This window comes from Dendrobates tinctorius, unplaced genomic scaffold, assembly GCF_039654945.1.
Source record: "Dendrobates tinctorius isolate UK_male_01 unplaced genomic scaffold, ASM3965494v1 ptg000236l, whole genome shotgun sequence".
Taxonomy (NCBI): domain Eukaryota; kingdom Metazoa; phylum Chordata; class Amphibia; order Anura; family Dendrobatidae; genus Dendrobates; species Dendrobates tinctorius.
This window is the reverse complement of record NW_027361903.1, coordinates 3,735,138-3,756,296: the sequence shown is the minus strand read 5'-3', so window position 1 is coordinate 3,756,296 and position 21,159 is coordinate 3,735,138. Positions and strand designations below refer to the sequence as shown.

General features: G+C 49.2%; 1 protein-coding gene across 19 annotated transcripts in view; it reads right to left on the bottom strand.

Annotated features, from left to right (window-relative positions):
- Positions 1–21,159, bottom strand: part of ABLIM1 (actin binding LIM protein 1) — a 320,476-nt gene that overhangs the window by 235,267 nt on the left and 64,050 nt on the right. The gene's annotated exons all lie outside the window — the stretch shown is intronic.

Below are 21,159 nucleotides of genomic sequence, written 5' to 3'. Positions count from 1 at the left end.
GCGTCCTCGAGAGAGTTAGGTGGGGGATGTAACGCCAAGGCATCCTGCAGTCGCTCGGACAAGCCTCTGCGAAAGAGTCCTCGGAGTGCAGCGTCGCTCCAAGAGACCTCTGCTGCCCAGCGGCGGAACTCAGAACAAAACCACTCAGCTGAATGTTTCCCCTGACAGACACTCATCACCATGTCCTCTGCCAATCGCACTCGGTCAGGTTCATCATAAATGTGCCCGAGGGCCTCAAAGAATGCGTTCACTGACATACATTCAGGAGCAGAGGAAGACAGAGAGAAAGCCCATGCTTGCGGAGCCCCCCGAAGTAGGGAAATAATGACCCCCACCCTCTGGAACTCATCCCCGGAGGAGCGGGGCCTTAGCGAAAAAAAAAGCTTGCATCCTTCTCTGAAAGACCTGAACTCCTTTTTATCCCCTGAGAAAAGGTCTGGTAATTTGACCGGAGATTCGGGGGACGCTAATGACACATCCCTACCCCCAGAACCAGAAGCCCCTGCATCGACAGCCCCCTGCACAGTAACCACCAACTGTTGCTGGGTCTGGGCCATCGTGTGTTGTTCCACATTGAGCTTATGGAACATTTGGGTCAGGTGCTTGACCTGATCAGCCAAGGCTTGTATGGGATCCATGAGGATAACACACACTTTTTTTTTTTTTCTCCTTCAGAGAAAAAAAAACAAAAAACTGAAACTGTCAGTTATAATGTCAGAGACACCGCACTGCACTTGCTCATAGAGCCAGTGCGCGTGTCCTGAGTACAGAAGCAGTGCTAAGAGTTACCTGGGGAGCAGGGCAGCAGAGGTGACAATGCGTGCTACAAGCTAATAGTGTCAGGGTCCAGTCAGCGCTGGAAAGTAAGGAGGCACGGGACCTGCGGACACTGACAATGAACAAGCTTGCACGGGACCTATGGTCATGTGACTGCAAGGGGGCGTGGCTTAGCGTCCTGTATTCAGATATGACAGGACACCATACAACAACTCAGAGTCAGGCAAAACGGAGGTCACAACAGTACGGGCAAACGGAGTACAGGAGGGACAAACAGACGGGAGGTCAGACAAAGCCAAAGGTCATACACAGGATCACAGTACAGTACCAGGGATGAGACAGAGCGGATAATCAGGGCCAAGCAGAGATCAAAACCAAACAGACATAGGAGGTACCAGGCAGAATCCAAAGCGATATCCAGGGAACAGACCGAGTCACACCCAGAGAATCAAGCAACCAGAACACAGCACAAACACACTCAGGGGTCACCACACAACGCCAAGGGCGAAAGTATAACTGACAGGGATGGGAGCGTCCTGAGGCTATAAGAAGCCTCCTCAGAACCAGGGAGAGGCCACAATCATAGCCCCAGGTGTGCAGGTGAGATCATGACAAGGGCTTTCTTTGTTAGGCATTGCCCTGTTATAATCGCCAATGTGTTGGACACCAGTGATATAAAGAATGGGACTGACTTGTGGGTGAATTCTTTTTAGAGTTTTGAAGACTAATCTTTGGCTTTGCTCCTAAAACTTTTATTGGCGTGTACTCACTATGTCGACTCCTGGAGTGGACCCTATGGGTCGTGGCACCCACCTTCCTAGGGCGAGCTGGCCTAGTGAGGACCACCCCCTACACATGGAGTGTCGGGGCAAGCCCAAGGGGTAAGGTACCACGACTGCTGGCACCAGGTGGCCGGCTCACAGGAGACACGAGTGTGTCTGCAGGAACATGCAAAGCGTGGACACAGGGGCACTCAGGGTACAGGACGGGTACACGGGGGTGCGCTAGATATAGGATAGCGCAAGGCGGGTACACGAGAGCACGTATGGCGTGCACAGACAAGCACGCCCGGGTGTGAGCAAAGCAGGGCGCGTGCAAAGGAGCACGTCAGAGTACAGGGCTAGACAGCGCGTGCGCAGAGATGCACACCAGAGTGCAAGACTAGGCAGGAGATGTGCCAGGAGGCACAACAGAGCACAGAGCAGAGCGTTTGCCGAGAGGCAAGACAGAACACCGTGCAGGAGCAGAGCATGTGCCAGGAGGCACGACAGAGGACCCGAATACAGCGCAGCAGACCAAGCCAGGAAGCACAACAATAATCAGGCACCTCCCCTATTTTCAGCCTGAGATAGCACATGATCACTAGGACTTCCGGGTCAAGTCCTCCAATACCATAGAGAGGACATGACCGGAGGCTGAGCAGAGAAGAGCGCACGTGCGCACAAAGAACCATGTGCAGACAAGGAACTAAGTATGAGAAGTGCGCATGCGCACCTGACAAGACCCCCCGGAGCGGCCGTGGCACCGGAAGAGGTGACGTTGGGCTCGAGGCCCCGCCACCGGGTGAGAACGACGAGACAGGCGGCGTGACACTCATCATGGCAGCATGGTCATTAATAAAATTGTTGTTAGGAAAATTACTTTTTTGGGTACAGAATAACATCTTGTTTGCCTTGAATGGCTAATATTTGCGAGATTATTCTGTAGTATTGTGTCCCATAAAGAATGTTGAATTCCTGAAAGGAAACTAAATGTTTTCTGACAAATTTGTTGGTGTGTACTCATTTATGTTGAGCACTGTATATATACAGAGGGTACGGAAAGTGTTCAGACCCCTTTAAATTTTTCACTCTTTCATTACAGCCATTTGATAAATTCAAAAAGTTCATTTTTCTCCATTAATGTGCACTCTGCACCCCATCTGGACTGAAAAAAAAACCCAGAAATGTAGAAATTGTTACACATTTATTAAAAAAGAAAAACTGAAATCTCCCGTGGTCATAAGTATTCAGCCCCTTTGCTCAGTATTGAGTAGACGCACCTTTTGAGCTAGTACAGCCATGAGTCTTCTTGGGAATGATGCCACAAGTTTCTCACCCCTGGATTTGAGGATCCTCGGCCATTCTTCCTTGCAGATCCTCTCCAGTTCCGTCAGGTTGGATGGTGAACGTTGGTGGACAGCCATTTTCAGGTCTCTCCAGAGATGCTCAGTTGAGTTTAGGTCAGGGCTCTGGCTGGGCCAGTCAGGAATGGTCACAGAGTTGTTCTGAAGCCACTCCTTTGTTATTTTAGCTGTGTGCTTAGGGTCATTGTCTTGTTGGAAGGTGAACATTCGGCCAAGTCTGAGGTCCAGAGCACTCTGGAAGAGGTTTTCATCCAGGATCTCTCTGTACTTGGCCACATTCATGTTTCCTTCAATTGCAACAAGTCGTCCTGTCCCTGAAGCTGAAAAACACCCCCATAGCATGACGCTGCCACCACCATGTTTCTCTGTTGGGATTGTATAGGGTAGGTGATGAGCAGTGCCTGGTTTTCTCCACACATACCGCTTAGGCTGGGTTCACACGTAGCAGAACTCTCGCGGAAATTACAGCGAGAATTCTGGAATTCCATTCCACGGGAAAATCGCATTTTAAATTCCCGCGATTTTCCCGCGGAAAAACTAGCATTTTGCAAGCGTAATTAGCTTGCAGAATTGCTAGCGTTTTCCAAGCGATCTGTAGCATCGCTTGGAGAACTGATTGACAGGTTGGTCACACTCGTCAAACATATTGTTTTACGAGTGTGACCAACTTTTTACTATTGAGGCCGCCTATGCAGTATCAATAGTAAAAGATAGAATACAAATAATAATAATAATAAAAAAAAATATTGTTATTCTCACCTTCCGACGTCCCGCGCAGCCTTCCCGCCTCTCTCCACGCTCCCGGTCCCAGTAATCTTTTGCGATAATTACCGCGATGACGTCCGTTCTCGCGGGATCGCGACGCCTAGCAGTCATTTGCGATGACGTCGCACGAATGACCGCGAGACTTCGCAATCCCGCGAGAATGGAAGTCATCGCTCGCAAAGGATTACTGGGACCCGGAGCGTGGAGAGAGGCGGGAAGGCTGCGCGGGACGCCGGAAGGTGAGAATAACAATATTTTTTATTTTAAATTCTATTTTTTACAGGGATATGGTACCCAAAGCCCAGAGGACAGTTTCCTCTCCTCCGGACCGTGGGTACCATCCGCAAATGTTCTGCTTACTTTTCGCATGGTGTGCACAGCCACATGCGGAAAGTAAAGCAGAACAATGCATTCCTATGGATGCGGGAACGCCGCGATTACGCGAAAGTAATGAGCATGCTGCGTTTTTTACCGCGAAGCAATTCCGCCGCGGTAAAAACCACAGTATTAGCACTGCATTGCAGAATCACATAGGAATGCATGGGATGCTTATTTTTCGTGGCAAAAACCGCACGGCGAAAACAACGCCACGTGTGAACTCAGCCTTAGAATTATCACCAATAAGTTCTATCTTCGTCTCATCAGACCAGAAAATCTTATTTTTCATAGTCTTGGCGTCCTTCATGTGTTTTTTTTTTTTTAGCAAACTCTATGCAGGCTTTCATATGTGTGGCACTGAGGAGAGGCTTCCGTCGGGCCACACTGCCATAAAGGCCCGACTGGTGGAGGGCTGCAGTGATAGTTGACATTGTTGAACTTTCTCCCATCTCCCTTCTGCATCTGTGGAGCTCAGCCACAGTGATCTTGGGGTTCTTCTTTACCTCTCTCACCAAGGCTCTTCTCCCACGATTGCTCAGTTTGGCTGGACGGCCAGGTCTAGGAAGACTCCTGCTGGTCCCAAACTTCTTCCATATAAGGATTATGGAGGCCACTGTGCTCTTAGGAACCTTGAATACTGCAGAAATTCTTTTGTAACCTTGGCCAGATCTGTGCCTTGCCACAATTCTGTCTCTGAGCTCCTTGGCCAGTTCCTTTGACCTCATGATTCTCATTTGGTCTGACATGCACTGTGAGCTGTGAGCTCTTATATAGACAGGTGTGCGCCTTTACAAATCAAGTCCTATCAGTTTAATTACACACAGCTGGACTCCAATGAAGGAGTAGAACCATCTCAAGGAGAATCACAAGGAAATGGACAGCATGTGACTTACATATGAGTGTATGAGCAACGGGGCTGAATACTTATGACCATTTAATATCTCGGTTTTTCTTTTTTAATAAATTTGCAACAATTTCTACATTTCTGTTTTTTTTTCGGTCCAGATGGGGTGCAGAGTGCACATTAATGAGAAAAAAATGAACTTTTCTAAATTTACCAAATGGCTGCAATGAAACAAAGAGTGAAAAAGTGAAAGGGGCCTGAATACTTTCCATACCCGCTGTATATTATAGCAAAAGCAGCAACAGCAGTGTATCCAGGCGCCGTGCCCCTCAGATACGTACCAAGCCTTCTATATATCAGAAAATGCCAGAGAAAAAAAGAGGCTAGATTTGCCAGTAACCAAGCACTTTGTAGATTGTGGGCATACAGAAAAAAAAAAAAAAAAAATTCAAATCGTTGACCAGGTACCACCTCTTGGGGGGGGACAGGATTAAAACTCTCAAAACTAAGTAATTAGCGCGGATACATGGCTTGAAGACCCTGAAACCCATTAATTCAAGTATTGACTATAAATTGAAACGTATTCTATAGATATTATTTGTCCTACATCTTGTTTGGTGCAGACCCCCTTCCCTGTGGTGTAGTAGGATAACAAATTCCAACATTTTTTCATTTTTTGTTTATTTTTTAGAGATTTTTGACAGTGAAAATTGATCCAGAATTAGGACTCATCCCATCTTTACTGGCTCAAAATTTCAATAACAGAAATGTCCAATTGCTTTTGCATTTATCACAAATTTTTATTTTTCTTGCACATTTCTTTGGATATTTTTATACTCTGAATGAGTTAATCTGCTTGACTATTAGATCAAATTGATAGTATAGGACTGTTCCTTAGTAGCTGTCCCTAAGGCCGGGGTCACACGTCAGTATTTCTGATCAGTAATTCATCAGTATTTGTATGCCAAGACCAGGAGTGTCTCCAAAACAGAGAACAGGAGTCAGCCTTTCAGTTATAGTTTTTCTATATAAGTTCCACTCCTGGTTTTGGCATACAAATACTGATGCAAAAATACTGACGTGTGAATGAGGCCTAAGACTGATATTTTGGAGATTTAATTACCGGTATCTAGTAAATGTGCCAGACTTTTTTTATTTGGGGGGGGGGGGTGCATTTTTCTCCCTAATGTTCTGTATCACCTTCAGGCTTTTGCGGGAGTCTAGTGTGATATACAATAGTCTATGATCTTGTACTGGTAATCAGGTTCTTTGATACAATATTGAATTTCGCTATTCCAGTCTTGTATCGCATCATTAGTTGTGTCTAACAGACTAATGGCCCTTTTGCTTTTTAGTGTATTTTTTAATATATCATTATGGATATCGTGACTTGCGCGTGCGCGGTAAAGGTTCATCCCCTTTACAGAGATGACGTTTGTGACATGATAGCGCTATTGCACTTGCCCACAGAGAGATTGCCCTTATTGGTCTTTACGGACATGCGGATTTCGCACAGGCACATTTTCGGATATTGCGCGAAAAGACGGAGATTCTACTGATCCTCTATAGACGTGCGCACTCTAGACTGGTAAGTGTTCCTATCATTTCTCAGGTCGGCATATTTCTGTATTTGGGAAAAAATAGTCAATAAATTGGTAAAAGATAGAAAAAGTTCTCAGCGATTTAGTATTATGTGATACACATGTGATAGAGTCAGTATATTCCGTGTATGATGTGCAGACTCCCCCTCCGCAGTCAGGGCGCCGCTGACATTCCCTCCCGGGTCACTTGTCTAAGCCCATTACCTAACCCCGACCTTTATAACCTCCACTAATTCCCCAATGAGCTCAGCATAGGCTGCGGACATCAGCACTGACCGCGGGGCGCAGCACAGGCCTGACAATATCCGCAGCCCAGGTGTTTTCGCCTGTTTTTATTTCGTGCAATATTCTTTTAATTTTTTCCTTTTTTTACCAATTTTATGTGTTCACTTGATTTTCTTTATGGTCATGAATGCAGGCATTAGTATTGTTTTCTCAAAATGAATGTGCAAATGTTCCCTAGTCACCAGTAGTGGATGTTTGTATGCATATTGCCACATTTCTGCAGGATATTATATTCTTTGCTCTAAAAAAAAAAAGTGCAAAAAAGGTAAAATACAAAAATAAAGAACATTTTTCCCTTTGCACAATATTTATAAACCACGTGAGGCAATTTGAAGAATTTGTCGCAAAAACTGCAAGACGAACAAATAAGTGACTTTAAAAATGATAAAATGTTTCCTTTACATCTAGGGCAGGCAGGCGGCGGGAAGCGCGAGAGGGGACGGCGGTCGCAGGTTTGCCTCTATACTGCTCGCCCAGGACACACAAACCCTGAAACCTCCCTGACATATAGATCTGACATCTTACACACCCGGCTCCATCATTCCGAGGGCTTTCCAATGTGTTAACTTCAATCCTGGACCAGGATTCCTGGTATTCTGTCCATGAACTAGGAGGCTCAGGCTGAACAGGGATGTAGGCTCCTCGGTCACACGGGAGTGCTGTAAACCAGAGTCTCGCTCACCTCACTATGTGCCCTGGTGGATTGTGGGTCCCTGTCATTGCCCAACATCGCACAAAGTACTCAAGTCCCAGAGAATCACTAATTGTGCGTCCTGGCACAATGGGGGCTTCATCCTTAAATGCCAGGACAGATCAGTACTCCTGATATACACATGATGGGGGATGCGGTGAAACATGACTGCAGCACTGCTCAGCCGAGACTTATTTTTGTACAGACCCTTGTACAGGGGGCCAATATGAGGATGGCTACAAAACACCAAACCCCCCAAATCCCCCAAAACACAAGCAGTTAAAGGGGTCATATCCACAGGATAGATACAGGTGGCAAAAGGCTTCCCTGTCTCACCTGGTGACGTGGTGCCATGAAGGATGATGTAAGGCTGGCTTGGCTCAGCGTACACCATTTGTTGCAGCACATTGGCCATTAGTTGCCCATGTTTTCCCGGTGATATATATTTAGTGATGGGAGCCTCAGTGTGGCGCGTGTTTGACGAGGCGGGAGAAGCAGATTGTTCTGCACTGTGCTCTTCGGTGCTGCTGGAGCGCCATGTTCTGAGGCACCGCTGGATTTGGGAGGTATTAAAAGGAATCTGACAGCAGGATCGCCCTCCTGAGCCATCTACACAGCGGTCGCAGATATCAAGGGGTCATGCTATTCAGCTTGCCATGACCTGCGGCCCCTATAGACGCTCGGGAGGTGTCCCACAACCAGAGCTATTTGCTCTATGTTACCAAATCTTAAATCAAAGTAGAATAATAAAATTGCCCAAAAGTTTTGTACCAGTTGCATGTGGTGGCCTATGGCTGGAGAGCGGCTGCGGCACACTCACCCAGTCCGGCAGGCAGGCAGCTCAGCTCCTCGCACAGGTAGTAGTCCTCAGGGTTGATGCAGGGCATGTGCTGGAGCATGCTCTGTTTGGGGATGAGACATAAAACCTCTGCAATCTCCCCGTCCTCGATGATGGACATCCGCTTGACAGCGTTGTGGGGCTTGTTCTTGGAGGGTGGGACATCCTTGCTGCGCCCAGAGGAACAAAGTTTCCCAAGGGCATTCAGACTTCGGGGAAAGGATGGCATCATGAGAAGGAGAGGAGAAGCCCGCAGGTCTCTGCCTGCCCCTGGTCCGTCTACAAGGGTCTGTCTATATGGAGAGCACCATGTGCAGACAGCGCCATTCTTCTGGAGCATAAGACAACCTGTCTCCTCTGTGCTGGCTCTCTGGAGATTAAGATGAGATAGAGATTACCAGCAGATTACTGCCCGGATCACCTGATCCACACTGTAAGACCACCGTCTGACTGCAGCACCGCCTTGGTACAATGGAGCCGGACACACAGCCTTCTCTGTTCTTCCATGCCCGATGGCTTAAATGGATGGGAGCCCATGAGATTAGGATCTTGGAGATGCTGGGTGTAGGTACAATTAAGTAAAAGGATAACTCCCAAACGTATTAAAGTAAGTTACCATATCCTTGAAGTCGGGGACTTCTGCACCAGACGGAGACATCTGTGCTGATAATCCGCCCGGTGCTGCACAGAACTACTGTCACGGAGTGACTGACCAGTGTGACACGACCCAACAGTGGGACTGTCACCAAACGGCACAACAACAAAACGCCGATGGAATAGGGAAGAGGGAGGCCCTGGCAATAGGGAATCAGGGACGGTCACCTCCTGAGCTCCACCCTGAGCCTGTCCCTGCTCTCACCTAACACCCTATGCAGGTCCTTCCCCCTGCCGCCGTCAGGATACCTCGTCCCTATTTGTCACCTAGATCTGCCCTCGCTCTAGCCTCACCTCTGCAGATAAAACACAAGGGGGAAGTGACAAACACCAAATGGACAAGGTAACAAAAAGGCAACACTTAGCATGTGCTCACCGTTGCTTAACTCCACACCATAGATAGCACAGAAACAGAACTCCAAACAGCAGACTTGGCTGACACCAGAGAGCTGCTTCTGCAAAGGTTGGTCTCCAAAGAGGAACTGTATCACCAACAGTCAGCTGATGCATCAGGTGACCTTTTGAAGGATGTGGGAGTGGTCACCACCTGCATCAGCTGACCCAGCAGCACTGCAGTAACACCAGCATGCCAGAGGGAAAAAACTGCATTTAACCCCCACTGGCCTGAAAGGAAAAAAGTTTTCATGTGAGTGGAACCAGAGCTGCCACAAATCCAAAAATGGATCAAGACAACTACACTGAGCAAAAAAGGAATTAGAAGACATTAAGAAGCCACTGAAAATGAATAACTGCGGCGGTGCAGATGGAGAGGACTGTGGTGAACACATCTACAGGATAAGGAGTGGAGATGTGCAGTAAAACGTTCCACTAAAGGCACGTTATCAGCACACAAGTGCAGAGATTCTCCTCCTGTCCATCTTCACAGCAGCATCGGATGCTACACGTCATACGAGAGTCACCATCTGCATTATTCAGCCCCAGCACCATCTATATATAATGGTCGCATTCAGGACCTCAGATTTCATCCCAATTTTCGACATTTCTTGCTGTCAGTGAATGAAAAACTTTCTAAATAGATGAAAGTTCAGCTCTGATGTACTGTGTTAGTTATAGTCACACACAGCTCTGCAGTGAGATCAGAAGAGCAAACTGTCAGTTATTACAAGTCTCATACTGGCAACGCCCGTCATTTACAATAAGCTCTGGAGGTGGCGTCTTGGTGAGATCTATGCCAAGCCCATAGATCTTAACAGCTCATTTGCATATAAGTAAAACGTGGATTTCTCTGGAATAAGGCTAAGTGCACACGTTGCAGAAAATTTCTGCTCAAAAACCTGAATCCGTTCCCAGAAACCGCTCCTATTTTTCCGCGGCGGTTTTGATGCGTTTTTTTCCGCAGCGATTTCTAAAAGCATGGGAGACGCCTAAACCGCGGAAAAATCCGCAAAATTAATGTGCATGCTGCGTTTTTTACCGCGATGTGCAATCAATATGCACAAAAAGTGCAAAATGCATAGAAATGACTGTGCAGCTTATTTTTAGCAGTTTTATAGCGGTTTTATAGTGAAAACCGCGGTAAAAACCGCTAAAAAAACACTGTGTGTGAACACAGCCTAAGACATTGGATCAGATATGAAGGTATCCCTTTATTCTGCTTTCTAAGACCTGAGGCCCATGTAGATGGCTAACGAGGGACGATCACTAAACCAGATTACCTTTAAAAGCTAAAAACCTTCATGTAAACATCTTGAAAACTGTGACATCTTCCATTTACATCCAGTTTTTTTATTGATACCATTTGGGTTAGATCATTTTTTACTATATTTTTGAGAAGGCGGTAACTGAAAATCACAAATTCTGTTCTGATTTTTCTTTTCTATTTGTTGTTTTCTATTTGTGTCTATAGTTAAGACGTTTATTTTTATTTCTTTTTTTTGTTTTCTTAAAACTAGTGAGAAGTGAAGCATGTGCAGTTGTATATTTTTGTATTCATACTTTTTTTTAATCTTTATTTTGACGGACTTAAACCTGCGGTCATTTGCTCACTTGTACGATATACTGATGTATCGCGGTATACGATGAAAATGAAGCTCTCCTATGAAGCCTGGCCAGGGACTGGGCTTCATAGAAGGACCAATATGGCAGCGACGTGGACCTTGAGCAATCACTCTCATGGTAGCCCAGGAGCACCCCGTCACCACGTTTCACAGCAGCGGTCAAAGCGCAAATCGACAGCTTGCCGCTAGTGTTGAATCCTGCACGTAGACGACCACAGACATTTTGTAGGACTGCTAACAATTTGGGCATATTGGTCTCTTTATGCCAACAATTAGAAATACGATGTGTAATTGGATGCCCCCCATTCATCACGTACGGTGCCCACTTCCTGCAGCCTTCATATCCACGATCTGGGTGGATTCGCCCTGATTCATTGCTGCACTTTTGACCGCTGGCGGCTGCCCCAGATGAGATGCAGCCAGTGACCACGGGGTGAACTGCGGCGGGGCGAGGCGAGCAGCGCAGAAGTGCAATTATTCCAATCAGCTCTGCAATGCAGGAAGATGACACAATATTAATACAGCGACTCTTCCACCCGGACGCTGCCCGCCCTGCAGACGAGACCTCAGATTTAAAGGGCAAGTATCATCCAGTTTTCCAAGTTCCAGACAGGAAGCAAAGCAGGAGCAGCGACAACAAAGCATCTAATGACGCTGATCTCAATGTAAAAGTCTAGAACAGCTCTCCCTGTCGTCACCCAGCTTTCCCAAACTCTGGAATAACAATGCTGCCGTCCTGCTGTTTCCTCATAAGCAGTGAGCCTGTGGTGGCGGCCATATTGGTCATCACCCAGCTTTCCCAGACTCTGGAATAACAATGCTGCCACCCTGCTGTTTCCTCATAAGCAGTGAGCCTGTGGTGGCGGCCATATTGGTCATCACCCAGCTTTCCCAGACTCTGGAATAACAATGCTGCCACCCTGCTGTTTCCTCATAAGCAGTGAGCCTGTGGTGGCGGCCATATTGGTCATCACCCAGCTTTCCTAAACTCTGGAATAACAATGCTGCCACCCTGCTGTTTCCTCATAAGCAGTGAGCCTGTGGTGGCGGCCATATTGGTCATCACCCAGCTTTCCCAGACTCTGGAATAACAATGCTGCCACCCTGCTGTTTTCTCATAAGCAGTGAGCCTGTGGTGGCGGCCATATTGGTCATCACCCAGCTTTCCCAGACTCTGGAATAACAATGCTGCCACCCTGCTGTTTTCTCATAAGCAGTGAGCCTGTGGTGGCGGCCATATTGGTCATCACCCAGCTTTCCTAAACTCTGGAATAACAATGCTGCCACCCTGCTGTTTCCTCATAAGCAGTGAGCCTGTGGTGGCGGCCATATTGGTCATCACCCAGCTTTCCCAGACTCTGGAATAACAATGCTGCCACCCTGCTGTTTTCTCATAAGCAGTGAGCCTGTGGTGGCGGCCATATTGGTCATCACCCAGCTTTCCCAGACTCTGGAATAACAATGCTGCCGCCCTGCTGTTTTCTCATAAGCAGTGAGCCTGTGGTGGCGGCCATATTGGTCATCACTCAGCTTTCCCAGGAACAAAGAACTAAAAGAAAATGAGACGACGCTGGGCTCCCGGGGACTTCTCATAATCCTGCGGCAAATACTAGAGAGCAGTCACCAGAGATGTCATGGAGTAAAGAAGAGGCCAGGAGCCCCCAGGACATCAGAGCTAAAGAGGACAGCGAGGCGGCCAGGAGCTGTGCTGGATGCAGGGGCAGCAGTCACACACAGGCCCTGGAGCCTGGGGGCCCGAAAGGTCCCTGTGGCCCAAGTGACAAGACTAATAGCTGAGGTACTTCAGTCCTGTTGCAGATTTTGAATTGTGGCTCGCAGCCCTCCATGTTTGTATTGGGAGGAGGCGTCTGTCTGTAGGAGGATGAACAGAGGAACATGCCAGATACAGGAGATGGAGAAGACCCTCAGAAACACTGTGTACCATAGCCACCAATCACAGCACAGCCTTCATTTAACCAGAGCTGTTTAGACAAAGAAAGCTGAGCTCTGATTGGTTGCTATGGGCAACAGAGATTTAAGCAGTTTTCTATATTGAGTCCAAGTGCAAAATATTCTTATATGTGGAAGATGTGAGACCCATCAACCAGGGGAGACCCACAACCAGGGGGAGACCCACGGCCAGGGGGAGACCCGACAACCAGGGGGAGACCCAACAACCAGGGGAGACCCAACAACCAGGGGGAGACCCACAACCAGGGGGAGACCCACAGCCAGGGGGAGACCCGACAACCAGGGGGAGACCCAACAACCAGGGGGAGACCCACAACCAGGGGGAGACCAGACAACCAGGGGGAGACCCAACAACCAGGGGGAGACCCAACAACCAGGGGAGACCAGACAACCAGGGGGAGACCCAACAACCAGGGGAGACCCACAACCAGGGGGAGTCCCACAACCAGGGAGAGACCAGACAACCAGGGGGAGACCCGACAACCAGGGGGAGACCCACAACCAGGGGGAGACCCGACAACCAGGGGGAGACCCACAACCAGGGCGAGACCCACAACCAGGGCGAGACCCACAACCAGGGAGAGACCCACAGCCAGGGGGAGACCCACAGCCAGGGGGAGACCCGACAACCAGGGGGAGACCCGACAACCAGGGGGAGACCAGACAACCAGGGGGAGACCAGACAACCAGGGGGAGACCCACAACCAGGGGGAGACCAGACAACCAGGGGGAGACCAGACAACCAGGGGGAGACCAGACAACCAGGGGGAGACCCAACAACCAGGGGGAGACCCAACAACCAGGGGAGACCCACAGCCAGGGGGAGACCAGACAACCAGGGGGAGACCCACAGCCAGGGGGAGACCAGACAACCAGGGGGAGACCCGACAACCAGGGGGAGACCCGACAACCAGGAGGAGACCCGACAACCAGGGGGAGACCAGACAACCAGGGGGAGACCCACAACCAGGGGGAGACCCGACAACCAGGGGGAGACCCGACAACCAGGGGAGACCCGACAACCAGGGGAGACCCACAACCAGGGGAGACCTGACAACCAGGGGGAGACCCACAACCAGGAGGAGACCCGACAACCAGGGGAGACCCGACAACCAGGGGAGACCCGACAACCAGGGGTAGACCCACAACCAGGGGGAGACCCGAAAACCAGGGGGAGACCCGACAACTAGGGGGAGATCAGAAAACAAGATAACTGACAACACGACAAGACCTGACAACCTGGTGGGACCAGACTGCAAGAGAAGACCTGAAAAGAAGACGAGACCTGACAACAGACCCCACAACCAGAGAAGCGACAACTGTGGAAGACAGACAACAAAAAGAGACCAGACAACCAGAGGGAGCCGAGCCAAGGATGTTAGTGACAATGAAATACATCACAGTGTGTATTAATAGTCTGTGGTGTTACATAGGACTGCAGGTGTCATCTACTACATTATCTGTACTCAGAGTTATCACTGTGTTATCTGTGGTGTTACATAGGACTGCAGGTGACTACTACATTATCTGTACTCAGAGTTATCACTGTGTTATATGTGGTGTTACATAGGACTGCAGGAGACATCTACTACATTATCTGTACTCAGAGTTATCACTGTGTTATCTGTGGTGTTACATAGGACTGCAGGTGACATCTACTACATTATCTGTACTTAGAGTTATCACTGTGTTATCTGTGGTGTTACATAGGACTGCAGGTGACACTGCTGCCCATGGAGGGATCATGAAGCACACACCAGACCGCCTGGAGGTTACATACATGTTCGGCTCTGCTACATCTGTGACCACCAGTTGGTAATCAGATTTTATCCTTCCCCTGGAATGAAGCGCTGTCCGGGCCCTCAGTCTCCCTTGTCCGCTGCCCCTTGCCTTTTCCCGGCCCTTCTTACCATTCACTCCAAAGCACGCCGTGATCTTCTGGGCATACTGACACAGCCCATTGTGCGGCTGCCCGTCCTCTACCTGGAGGTGCTCCGCCATGGCTGCACCCGGCCGGACGCTGCGCTCCACTCGCACTGACTGGAGTCGTCTTCTCTTTCCAGTTTCTGCTTTAGGATCATGAATAATTGACAGGTGAAATCTGCTGAGTTTTCTGAAGCCACTTAGGATGGAAGCAAGACAGAGCTCAATCCCAGCGCCGGGGTCTCGGGTGCCGCCTGTCGCCCCCTGAGTCGTAGCCAGCTGCAATCAGATGGATCAGGGTGCGGCCACATGGGACAGCAGTGATTGATCGGGCAGAAGACGCGTCTGAGGCTTCACTGCCATTCCCGGGTCAGATGATGCCACAGCGCAGCCGCCCGGCACACCAGGGCACGAGGCAGACTTAATCACATCGCGTAGAGGCGGCAGTAAGTCAAGTGGACAGCGTCAATAATAGGAAGACCCCCTCCGTCCTCCGCTCTGTAAGGGGTTGTAAAGTCTAGTTAACCCCTTAAGTTACATCCCGGTTGCTGTATGTATAAAGGTTATATATATATATATATATATATATATATATATATATATATGTATGTATTTATGTGTATATGCTATTGTACTGGTAGTAACCAGGTTTGGCCACAAGATGGGGGTACATTTTAGTGGTAGGAGGGGCACGGTGGATAAGGTAGTAGGACTTCCTTATAGGAGTCAGTTGGGGCCAGGGCCAGAGGTGTATCTAGGCTTTCTGGCACCCAGGGCAAGAATTCGGTTCGGCGCCCCCCCCCCCCCCGCCCAAGTACATATGCGACTTGCACACAGAGCCATGTACCCACGAGCTGCTCTCCCTAATGCTCTCAATGTTCAGTAAAAAACTGAAAGCAGGAAGAGAATCTCGTTGTCACGGGACCATAACTATGAAAATCGCATATGAGTGAAGTGTCCATGTGATGACTACTGGAACCTGCAGAGCTGAATCCTGACATTGCAGCTTCTGAATTCTCACAATGAATGCACTGCACACTTTTAGGATTCTCCCTTGCCGATGTACAGTAATGTCAGCACAAGTATGTGGTTTATATACTTCTGGCCACATTCCGACTAGACGTGCCCGGCCTCGCTCCGTTCATTTTCATTGAGTGAGGCCACACATGTCTAGTCAGCATGTGACCGTATGTATGTAAATTACCGGCACAAGAGAATCCTGACAGCGTTCAGTGAGCACTGTGAGAATTCAGAAGTCTGCAGTCACATAGAATGACTGCAGACTCAGCACAAACCTGGAGAACCCCTGTAATGCTCCTAACAAATAAAAACATGAGAATTTGTCAGTGTCACAAATAATATTTACATCCAGGTACCTTATAGATGACGTCGTCTCTGCAGTCAGTCACCTTTTCTTCTTCTTGTCCAGACCCCATGATGAGTTTTCTCATCCACATCTCGTCTCTGCAGACTTCCATCTTCTCCGGTCTTCTGCAGCAAATCCCCACACGACGCCCTTAAAGATAGAAGTGTAATTATAATGCTCCTAAATAAAAATATCTGCAATATACTGTCACCTCACACTATTCCCCTCCCTCCTCATACTGTCTCCTCTAACATCCCTCCTGTTCACCATACTGTCTCCTCATATATTTACCCCCTCACTCTCTATACTGTCTGCTCACACATAACCCTGATTCCCCATACTGTGTCCACATACATTAACCCGTTCGCACCCCTTACTGTCTGCACCCATCCCCCATACTGTTTCCTCATACATACTCTTCATTTTGTGTCCTCAAATCTCCCCACATACATTAAATACCATCCCCACTCCAAATCCCCCCATCCCCAATCCCCCTCACACATTAAGTACCCCCCATCCCCACTCAATAACCCCTCGTCCCTACTCCCAAATCCCCCCACACATTATGTACCCCCACTCCAAATCCCCCCACACATTATGTACCCCCCACTCCAAATCCCCCCATCCCCAATCCCCCACACACATTAAGTACACCTATCCCCACTCAATAACCCCTCGTCCCTACTCCCAAATCCCCCCACACATTATGTACCCCCACTCCAAATCCCCCACACATTATGTACCCCCCACTCCAAATCCCCCCCATCCCCAATCCCCCACACACATTAAGTACACCCATCCCCACTCAATAACCCCTCGTCCCTACTCCCAAATCCCCCCACACATTATGTACCCCCACTCCAAATCCCCCCACACATTAACCCCCATCCCCACTCATTAACCCCTCCACACATTAATCCCCCATCTCCACTCATTAATCCCCCATCTCCACTCATTAATCCCCCATCTCCACTCATTAACCCCAATCCCCACATTAACCCCCCACTAATTAACGCCCCACATTAACCCCCATCTCCACTCATTAACCCCCACTCATTAACCCCCATCTCCACACATAAACCCCCCACTCATTAACCCCCATCTCCACACATTAACCCCCCACTCATTAACCCCCATCGCCACTCATTAACCCCCATCTCCACTCATTAACCCCCATCTCCACTCATTAACCCCCACTCATTAACCCCCCCACTCATTAACCCCCATCCCCACATTAATCCCATCTCCACTCATTAACCCCCACACATTAACCCCCATCTCCACTCATTAACCCCCACACATTAACCCCCATCCCCACATTAACCCCCATCTCCACTCATTAACCCCCATCCCCATACATTAACCCCCATCCCCACATTAAGCCCCATCTCCACTCATTAACCCCCATTCCCACATTAAGCCCCATCTCCGCTCATTAACCCCCATCTCCACTCATGAGCACCCCCCCATCTCCCATCTTCGGTGGTTCTTCAGCTCCACAGAGGAGCACACTTACCACCAGCGTTCGCTCTGGGTGCCGGGAGTGACGTCAGCAGCGTGATCACATGACCTGATCACGCTGCTGACGTCGCTCTGACCCGGCGGTCAGAGCTTCAATTGTACTGGCGTCTGTATAGACGCCAAGTACAATTGCTGCCTGGGAGTCGGCGTGGCCTCCTTCTCTGCGTCGGCTGTCAGCTTGACAGCCGACACAGAGAACCGCCGACTCCCAGGACTGGTAGCGGCAGAACGCAGCCGCCGGGGGGGGGGAAGATACTGCGGACCGCTGCATTAGGCGGCCGGGCGGCCCGACTGCGCCCCCCTGCTGCCTGCGCCCGGGGCAACTGCCCCGGCTGCCCCCCCCTGGATACGCCACTGGCCAGGGCGCCCGTGTAGCTCACTTGGGCTAACTAGCCCCGTGCAACACCGTGTCACGCAACATTGCCGAAGATTAATGTCCAGCCATATAGTGTTCGTGGCCAGGATTTCACCAGAAGGAACAACAGGAACCGTGCTAGCGGTGCAGTATTAGTAGGACTGCAGTTGCTGGCGAAGACTAAGCAGTACGGGCAGGTCTCATTATGTGGCAGCTTATTGCGTGGGTTGATGCCCTCAGGACCAGAGCGAAATGTCTGAGGTGGTCCCCTAACAAAGTAAGGCCGAACAGTGAGGAAGCTGTAGGATTGAAAGGTACGGTCCATCTCGGAAGCGAGCTTAGTACAAGAAAAGAGAAGTTGCACATTGTGAAACCTGATGTTGATGCTGGAAAAAAGACCCCGACTGTGCTGGTGAAGAAGCCATAGGCATGCAGTGTTATGGCCAGTATGTGTATGTGACGGGAGGGCAGGGTGCGCTAACGCAAATGCTATCAGCCACGACTACCACCCTGTACCTCCCTCACAGCGCCGCGCTTCGTCCTCCACTTCATGCTACGCTCCATGCCCCGCTCCATGCTCCACTCCGTGCTCCGCTTCATGCATACATCTATCACGTAGAGGTGGCAGTAAGTCAAATGGACAGTATCAATAAAAGGAAGGCTCCGCTCCATACCCCACTCCACTACATGCTCCGCTTTGTCCTCCGCTCCATGCCGCGCTCCGCTCCATCCTCAACTCCATGCTCCACTCCATGATCCGCTCCATACCCCGCTCCGTTCTCCGCTCCATGCTCCATCCTCTGCTCCATGCTCCGCGCCGTCCTCTGCTCCATCCTCCTCTCCATGCATACGTACATTACGTGGAGGCGGCAGTAAGTCATAGAATCATAGAGTTGTAAGGGACCTCCTGGGCCATCTGGTCCAACCCCCTGCTCAAAGCAGGATTCTCTAAATCATCCCAGTCAGATGTCTGTCCAGCCTCTGTTTGAAGACTTCCATTGAATGAGAACTCACCACTTCTAGTAGCAGCCTGTTCCACTCATTGATCACTCTGTCAAAAAGTTTTTTCTAATATCTAATCAGTGTCTCCTCCCATTCAGCTTCATCCCATTGCTTCTTGTCTTTCCTTGTGCAAATGAGAATAAAGATGATCCTTCTACAATGTGACAGCCCTTGAGATATTTGTAGACAGCTATTAAGTCTCCTCTCAGTCTTCTCTTTTGCAAACTAAACATTCCCAAATCCTGCAACCTTTCCTCATAAGACAGGGTTTGCAGACCGGTCACCATTCTGGTCGCTCTTTTCTGAACTTGCTCCAGTCTGTTGATGTCTTTTTTTAAAATGTGGTGCCCAAAACTGGACACAATATTCCAGATGAGGTCTGACCAAAGAGGAGGGAAATAATGACTTCACGTGATCTAGACTGTATGCTTCTGTTAATACATCCTAGAATTGCATTTGCCTTTTTTGCTGCTGCATCACACTGTTGACTCATATTCAGTCTGTGATCTGTTAGTATACCCAAGTCTTTTTCACATGTGCTGTTGCTTAGCCCTATTCCTCCCATTCTGTATATGCTTAGTAGTACCGCTCATTAAGCTCATGAATATGGACGCGACTCCACTCCCATAGGCGTGGCTTCCATATTCATGACCTTAATAAGCGGTACTGTGTGACCGCTCCGCACAGGAAGAAGCTGACGTGCCAGGATAGAGATGCAGGGAAGTTCAGCGACGGTGTGAGGGTAAGTATGATGGCGGAGGATGGGGAGCCCAGTCATACATAAAAGGGTGGGAGCGGACCCATGCATACAAGGGTGGGAGCGGACCCATGCATACAAGGGTGGGAGCGGAGCCATGTATATAAGGGTGGGAGCGGAGCCATGCATACAAGGGTGGGAGCGGAGCCATGCATACAAGGGTGTCGCTGTCTCCCCTCACCCCTAGATGGGACCGTCTTGTTGCAGGAAAACAAGCCCAGTGCTCCCACTGATAGAGGGAAACAAGCCCTGTGCTCCCACTCATTCAAAACCTATGGAGAGTTGAGTCACATTCACATTATAATTGTTATAATTAAATGATAAGTATGCACTACTAAACTATAACCCGTCCATAGCCCCACCCCCTTATGACCACACCTCCATCCCCGCCCTGCCGGTCCATAGAAGAATGGTCTTGCTTGAGGCCGTTCCCTGGTGAAAAAAAGGTTGGGGACCACTGAGCTAGGTGACCCTCAAAGATCAGCTTACAGCTGATAACAATGGCCGAGCTGCACTCCACACTCAGAGGACCACAGTATTTCACATGTACGGGTCACGCCGACCACCACGTTTTATATCACATGTACGGGACACGCGGACCACCACATTATATATCACATGTACAGGACACGCCGACCATCATGTTATACTGTATCTCACATGTACGGGACACGCCGACCATCATGTTATACTGTATATCACATGTACGGGACACGCCGACCATCACGTTATACTGTAGATCACACGTACGGGACACGCCGACCATCATGTTATACTGTATATCACATGTACGGGACACGCCGACCATCACGTTATACTGTATATCACATGTACGGGACACGCCGACCATCATGTTATACTGTATATCACATGTACGGGACACGCCGATCATGTTATACTGTATATCACATGTACGGGACATGCCGACCATCACGTTATACTGTATATCACATGTACGGGACACGCGGACCACCACATTATATATCACATGTACAGGACACGCCGACCATCATGTTATACTGTATCTCACATGTACGGGACACGCCGACCATCATGTTATACTGTATATCACATGTACGGGACACGCCGACCATCACGCTATACTGTATATCACATGTACGGGACACGCCGACCACCACATTATATGTCACATGTACGGGACACGCCGACAATCATGCTATACTGTATATCACATGTACGGGACACGCCGACCATCACGTTATACTGTATATCACATGTACGGGACAGGCCGACCATCACGTTATACTGTATATCACATGTACGGGAC